This window comes from Cricetulus griseus (assembly GCF_003668045.3).
Source record: "Cricetulus griseus strain 17A/GY chromosome 1 unlocalized genomic scaffold, alternate assembly CriGri-PICRH-1.0 chr1_1, whole genome shotgun sequence".
Taxonomy (NCBI): Eukaryota; Metazoa; Chordata; class Mammalia; order Rodentia; family Cricetidae; genus Cricetulus; species Cricetulus griseus.
Window position 1 is genome coordinate 3,339,173 of NW_023276807.1, and position 8,195 is coordinate 3,347,367.

An 8,195-nucleotide genomic window follows, 5' to 3' on the forward strand; every position below is an offset into this window, starting at 1 on the left:
CTGCGAGAACCCAGCAGCCAGGTAGCCAGGTCTGCTCTGATATATTAAATAGGCACATGGTATGTGTTCTTTGTTTGAGACCTAACATTAATATGTGTAAGTAAGGCCATGTTTGGAAGTATTGACCAGAGTACTATTTTAGTGTATCTTTTTGGAGGGGGAGGGGTGAAATTCTACCTATAGCAGCCATTTATACAAATGAAATCAACATATGCTAGGAGTGAAGCTTTCCAATCAAGTAGATTCAATATAAGGAGGTTGTTTCCCAGTTTTTGGCAACAATCCTCAATGACGAAGGCTATCTAAAGGAGGACGAAGCTAGACCAATATTCCTACAGGTTATGTCAGTAGTGCACTTTCTACACAAAAGACACATTGCACATTGTGATATTAAACTGGAGAACATTCTTATCGATAGAGCTGAAGACATCAAGCTTTGAGACTTTGGAATGGCAATTCAGCTCAAAGAGAGGAAGATGTTGAAGAAAGTCTGTGGCACTTTGCTCTATATGGTTCCAGAGATCTTGGAAAGGAAACCCTATGATGGGTTGGCTGTTGACATGTGGAGCTTGGGAGTGGTCCTATATGTACTGGTCACAGGACAATTTCCTTATGTAGCATCCAAAATTCAACAAATGCACAGACTCCCATTACCAACACACAATCTCCCATTCCCTACCCCCTGTCAAAGACATGTCGCAAAATCATTGTACAGTTACTCACAAAACCCAGCCAACATAGAATAACAATTTGTCAGCTCCTGGAAAGAAGATGTCTGGGTGAAATTTAAGATCATGGAGAACCCATGAGTAAAGAAATCCTCCCCAGTGTCATAGAGACTATGTGCAGCATTGGCTATACCTGTGAAGAGATTGTGTCATCCCTTAGACACTGGCAACCAAATAATAAAATAACAGCAACTTTCAATATTTTGAAACACAAATTTAGCCATGGGGACAGTCATCAGCCAAATGGGAAGCTGTGGTTAAACAGCATCCATGTAGGTGCTCTTTACTCCCTTATCCCCTTGAAGAGGGCAGCCAGTGAACCATCATTTCCAAACTTTAGACAAGCTGGGAAGGGTGACGATAGGGAGGATGGTGGGAAGGAAGAGGCAAGAGATGCCAAAGCTGCAACATGCTTATCAAATACTCCTGCTTGGGTCTGATGTCCAGTTCAGATGAAGAAGTTCCTGAAGGAAGTGTCCTGAAGGCTAATGTTATTCACAGTGTGACTGGAGACACTGCAAAAACATGACTTCTGTGGACAGACTGCCTGGTGATCTCTCATGTGAATCAGTCCTGGATGGAACACCTACCAGTATTCTCAACATGGACTTCTCAACAGAGCAACCATCCTTCGACCCACCATGCACAATGCCCAGCTCTGGTTTGAACCCACAACCTGTGGATTCAGGCCATTCAGGGCCTGGAACATGATAAGGAAACGAATTTCCCATGCCCTTAGAGAACTGTGCTTAGTTTCTGAATCAATTCATGGTGAGTCCTCCACCCTCCTGTAAGCACAAAAAAAGAGAGGACAATATAGTCCATAAGAGACAGATTGGATTTGACCACCAAGATGTTCTCCTCCACTGTATTTTGACTATGATATTTTAAAAAATAACCCTTTGATAATGACAAGAATCTACAAGAAGACCCCCATCTATGATTCCTAGTAATAGTGAAGATGAAACCTGAACTGGCCTACCCTTGTAATCAGATTGATGAATACCCCAACAATCATCACAGATCCATCATCCTGTAATTGATAGAACCAGATGCAGAGATCCTCACTAAGCTCCATGCCAAGCTCCAGGAATCCAGTCTAAGAGAGGGTAGGGGATGTATGAGCCACGTAGTTCAACATCATGAAGGAGGAATCTACACACACAGCTGAACTAAGCTAGTGGAAACTCATGAACACTAGAACAAGAGGTTTTCACATGCCACAGTTCCAAACTAGGCCATCTGTATGTGGAAAACTGTTGTGAAAGTTGAACTACCTGAGGATCCCTGGCAGTAGGACCAGGATCTAAGACTGATAGATGAGCTAGCTTGTTGGAGCCCATTCCCTATGGTGGGATGGCATGCTCAGCCTTAATGCAGGGGTTGGGGGCTTGGTACCACCCCATCTTAATGTGCTAGACTTTCTTGACTCCTCATGGCATTCCTTACCTTTGAGGAGCAGTGGACTCAGGAAGTCAAGTGGGTGAGGTAATGTGGGGACAGGAGGAAAAACTGATTTGGAATGTAAAATAAAAATTAAAACAATAAACAAGTTATCAAAATGTAGCATTGTCTGGCAATGTCTTAATAACGATCTTCAGCATGAGTTCCTATATCTACCATTCATCTGGCATCATCTCTGCCATCATACTGATAAACAAGCACTATGAGTCTCCACAGCTGAACTTTATGCAGCACATACCTGAGCCAAGAAATGCCAAACCAGAGCTGCTCAGGGACAACTGAGTCTGTGGGATTGCTCACAGACCTGAATTCCCTGGGATCAAACACACACAGATACTCAAGGCCCCAGTCCCAGTCCTGCCTCCATCCACAAGACGAGGAGAGACATCAGAGAACTGGATCTGTTTGCATCTACCAGAAGGGAACCTTGGTTCCATACCCACCAGGAGAGGAAGAGACTCCTTCTACACCAACAGGAAGAAAGGATGGGAAGAAGACAATATAAAAATACATTCAACAACAGACAAAAAAAACATTACAACACCAGAATCTAGGGAAACTACACCAGCAAGACCTGAACATCACAATACAGATGAAGCAGAATAGAATGCCCTTTAAAACAACTTCATGAACATGATAGACGTCATCAAAGAGGATATGAGAAAATCCCTTAAGAAATGGAAGAAGAAAACAAACCAAAAATACAAGAAATCAATAAATCTAGTAAGGAAATAGTTCAAGAACCAAAACTGATATAGAGACAATAAAGAAAGCAAAATCTGAGGGAATTCTGTAAATAGAAAAGCTGGGTAAATGATCAGGAACTAAAAACACAAGCATAACCAAGAGAACACAAGAGATGGAAGAGAGAAGCTCAAGAGTTGAAGATACACTAGGAGAAATAGACTCATCGACCAAAGAAAATCTTAAGTCCAAGATATCACTAATCCAAAATATCCAGAAAATATGGGACACCGTGAAAAGAGAAAACCTAAGAATGATAGCTATAGAAGAAGGTGAAGAAACACAACTCAAAGGTGCAGAAAACATATTCAACAAAATCATAAAAGGAAAGTTTCCCAATCTAAACAAAGACATGTCAATGAAAGTACAAGACACCTACAGAACACCAATAGAGTAGATTGCAAAAAAGGTCTCCTCCCACATAATAATCAAAACCCCAACCATACAGAATAAAGAAAGAATATGAAGAGCAGCAAAGGAAAAAGGTCAAGTAACATATAAAGGCAAACCTATCAGAATTACACCTGACTTTTCCATTGAAACTCTGAAAGCCAAAACATTTTGGACAGATATTCTACATACACTAAGAGACCATGGATGTCAGCCCAGACTTCTATAGCCAGCAAACTTTCAATAAATACAGAGGTAGAATACAAGATATTCCATGACACAATCAGATTAAAACAACAAATATCCACCAATAAAGCACACAGAATGTTCTGGAAGCAAAGCTACAAGCCAAGGAAGTTCACAACAACCAGAAAAATATAGGCACTAGATAATCCCAGTCTACCAACAGCCAAAAGAAACATGGGGTGGAAATCCACACACCACTCATAAATCCTAACCAAACAAAAATGAACAATTAATGGTCATTAATATCCCTCAATATTAATGGTCTTAAATTACCTATAAAAAGACACAGGGTAGCAGAATAGATAAGAAGACACAATCCATCCTTCTGCTGCATACAACAAATACACCTAAACTTCTAAGACAGACAGTACCTAAGAGTTAAGGTTTAGGAAAAGATTTTCCAATCAAATGAACCCAAGAAACAAGCTGGGGTAGCAATCCTAATATCCAACAATTTAGACTTGAAGCTAAAATCAATTAAAAGAGTTGGAGGAGGTCCATTCCTACACATCACAGGAGAAATCCATCAGGACAAAATCTCAATTCTGAACATATATGCCCCAAATACAGAGGCATCAAGGTTCATAAAAGAAACTTCACTAAAACTCAAGTCACACATAAAATCTCACACAGTTATAGTGGGAGACTTCAACCCACTACTCCCACCAGTAGACAGCAACACCAGACAGAAACTCAACAAAGAAAAAAAGGAACTAATAGAAGTCATGGCCCAATTTGGTTTAACATACATCCATAACACAGTCCATTTAAATATGAAAGAATATAACTTCTTCTCAGCACCACATGGAGCCTTCTCTAAAATCGACACATACTGAGAAACACAGCAAACATCAGTAGGTACAAAAAACTTAAAATAACCACTGTATCTTATCAGACCACTATGCTTTGGAATTCAACAACATCACAAATTGTAGAAAACTCATGAACTGATGGAAATTGAATAACACACAATGCACCATTCCTGGCTTGAGGAAGAAATAAAAGAAATTAAATATTTCCTAGAATACAATGAGAATGTGGACACAACATACCCAAACATATGGGAAACTTTGCAAGCAGTGCTAAGAGAAAAGTTCATAGCAATAAGTGACCACATAAAGAAACTGGAGAATAGTCACATTAGAGAATTTACAGCATAACTGAAAGCTCCCTTAAACAAAGAAGTCAACACACCCCAGAGGTATAGATGCCAGGAAATAAACTGAGGGCTGAAATCAATAAAGTGGAAACTAGGAGAATAATACAAAGAATAAATACAATGAAGAGTTGGTTCTTTGAGAAAATCTAGAATATAGACAAACCTGTATCCAAACTTACCAAACCTCAGAGAGTGAACATGCAAATTAATAAAATCAGGAATGAAAATGGGGACATAACAAGAGACACAGTAGAAATCCTGAGAATCATCCAAAAACCTGTATTTCTCAAAACTCGAAAATCTACTGGAAATACACAATTTTCTGGATACATTTCACTTACCAAAATTAAATCAAGAACAGATAAGCAATTTAAATTGACCTATAACTTCTAGTGAAATAGAAGCCTTCATCAAAATTCTCTTTCCCAAAAAAGCCGAGCGCCAGTTGTCTTCAATGCAGAATTCTACCAGACATTCAAGGAATTGCTAATAGCAATTCTCCTCTAAGTGTTCCACACAATAGAAGCAGAAGGGCCATAGCCAAACTCCTATTACTAAGACTCAATATCCATTTGTACCCAAGCCACACAAGACACAACTAAGGAAGAAACTACAGACCAATATCCTTCATGAATATTGATGCAAAAATATTCAATAAAATACTGGCAAATCCAATCCAATCGTGGGAGAGACTGCTGGAATCTGCTGCATCTCTATGGTAAGCTAGAAACCTAGTGCAATAGAAACTCCCAGGAATCTGCGTTGGTGAACCTAGCAAAGACACTGAACAATGGGGATATTGAGCCTGAATTGGTAATCTTCTGCTACTTGGCTAGACTTTTATTGGACAGATTCAGACACCAAACCAGCCAGGAAGCCTTCAACCTACAATTTTTCCTGCTTACAAGGCATGCTGTGGGAAAGGTGACACCAAAATAGTGGGACTGGCTACCAATGACTGTTCCTGCTTGAGAACCATATCATGAGAGTGAACCCACCCCTGACACTGCCTGGAGGGCCAAGAATAAGATGCTGAATACATAGGTCATAGACCTTCAATAGAGACAAACACAACTGGAAAATGTGAATGAAATGATTCCAAATGATATTCTGCTAATCTCATAAACTGGAGCCTAGCAAAATTGTCATCATAGAGTCTTCAACCAACAACTGATGGAAACTGATGGAGAGGCCCACAGTCACAAATTAGAACTATGGCGTCCTGCAGAACACAGGGAAGAAGAATCATAGCAGCCTTAGAGGTCTAGGACAATGGAAGAAAATCCACAAAATGAAATATCCAGCTCCCAAAGTGGCTGGCAGAGAATGAACTCAAAACCAGAGAGCCTGCATGTGATTGGCCTAGGCCCTCTGCATATATGTTACACTTGTTTATCCTGGTCTTCACTTTGGACACCTGACCCTGGGAACAGGGGCTGTTTCTGATTCTGTTGACTGTTTTGGGACCATTTCCTCCTACCAGGTTGCCTTGGCCAGCCTTAATAGGAGAAGAGGTGCCTTGTCTCCATGAAACTTAGTATTCCAGATCTTGCTGATATCCATGGGATGCCTGCCATTTTCTGAAGAGAAATGCAGAAGTGTATGGGGGAGCATGGAGGGGACTGAAAGGGGATGGGAATCTGTGATGTGGATGTAAAAACAAGTAAATAAACACATGTATACTCATGCATCACACACATAAAAGCACACAAACATGACTTGGTTTCAGGTCCTGTTAGGCACCCCTCACTTATTGGCAAGCACTGCCTATACACTGACACACATATGACCGTATGGGATGCCCTATGATTTCTTTACTTAGAGCAAAAAAAAAAAAAAAAAAAAAACACCCTTCTAACTAAATACCATGTGGTAACTCCTATGGTAAAAAGGCCCCATCCATACCTGTGTGTCAGGCCACCCTCAGTAACAACTCCCCTAAAGCAAAGCTCCATATACACACATGTCTAGTTGAAACAGTATGTTAGGTATACCCTTCGTTATTGCCCATGCCACACATCATATATGCATATAGAGATAATGTTAGTTCATGCTGGATGCTCTGTACCTTACAACCCAAATCCACAGAAACACACAGACACGCACATGCAGAGGAATACTTGCCAGGTCCTGCCTTTCCCCCCTACTTCCGGGCAAACTCTCCAAACACATAAATAGGTAGGTGTCAGGTTCAACTAGGTATCCTCTTCCCTATGTTCAAATCAACACCAAGGGTAAAGTGTTAGACCCTGCTGATATTCCAATTTTGAATTTCCATGCATGCCTTACTGTGCTTTGATGATATTCTCCTGCACAATTTCATCCTTCCAGCATATCTTTGTGAATGGTACTATGGCTTCAGCAAAAGCTCAGTTTCCTGCTTCCTCATGACCTAGACAGCACAAATGATGTCTTATTTCTGTTTGTGGACCTGCTTTGTGTCATTTAAAACTATATCCAGTTCTTGCTAATTTTCTTATAACACCAGGGTTCACTAGTCACTGTGCTTCTTATTGTCTCTTCTTTAGACTCTCTTTATATGCTAAAGTTCAATTTGTTTACTTTGAAGTATTTGCTGTCTCAGGGTGAGGTCATTTTTATTTTGAATGAAGTGATCTGTAGTGTGTTGCTGAAATGGATGTATCAAAGACTCTCATTAATGACATTCTCATCTAAGTTTATGGAGGATAGCAATTTATACTTCATTTATGTGATTATTTGCTTGCAGTCTCAGGGTAATACTGGCACAGGGATCAGTTTGGAGACATTCCTTTCCTCTCTCTTTCAGGAAGTATTTTCTATAACCTGGTGTTTCTCTTAGGGTTTCTATTGTTACAACAAAACACCCTGACCAACAAGAAAGTTCAGAAGGAAAGGGTTTTTCAGCTTACTCTTCCAAGATTGCTGTTTGTCTCTAAAGGAAGTCATGACAGGAACTCAAACAGAGCTGGTTCCTTGAGGCAGGAGCTGACACAAAACCCATGGAAGGGTGCTGATTCCTGGCTTCATCAGCTTATTTTATTGTAGAACCCAGGATCAAAGTAGGTAAAGAACCACTCCCAATGGGCTGTGTCCTGCTACATTGATGACCTATTTGAAAATGCCTAACAGCTCATGAAGCCATTGTCTCAACTGATTTCTGTTCCTCTCTAAAGACTCTAGCTTGTGTCGGGTTGTGACACAAATCCCTCCAGTATGGTGTTCTTTCTTCTCCAAAGATTTGATAGACTCAGGGGATCCAAGACAGTAGGGCTCAGCCTCGTTTGGAGTCCTTTTGTTACCAGCCACACTTGTTGCTTATGCCTCAGGTGTTGAAGTGTTTTACTTTTGTCGGATTTCAATTTTCACACATATCTAGGAAGTCCTTTCATACTTTGATATCTCCTATGGTTCAATAGTTTAAACCTCCAAGAAAGACCCTCTGGATTGTAAGTGATTTAGGATTTAACCATTTATTTCTACGA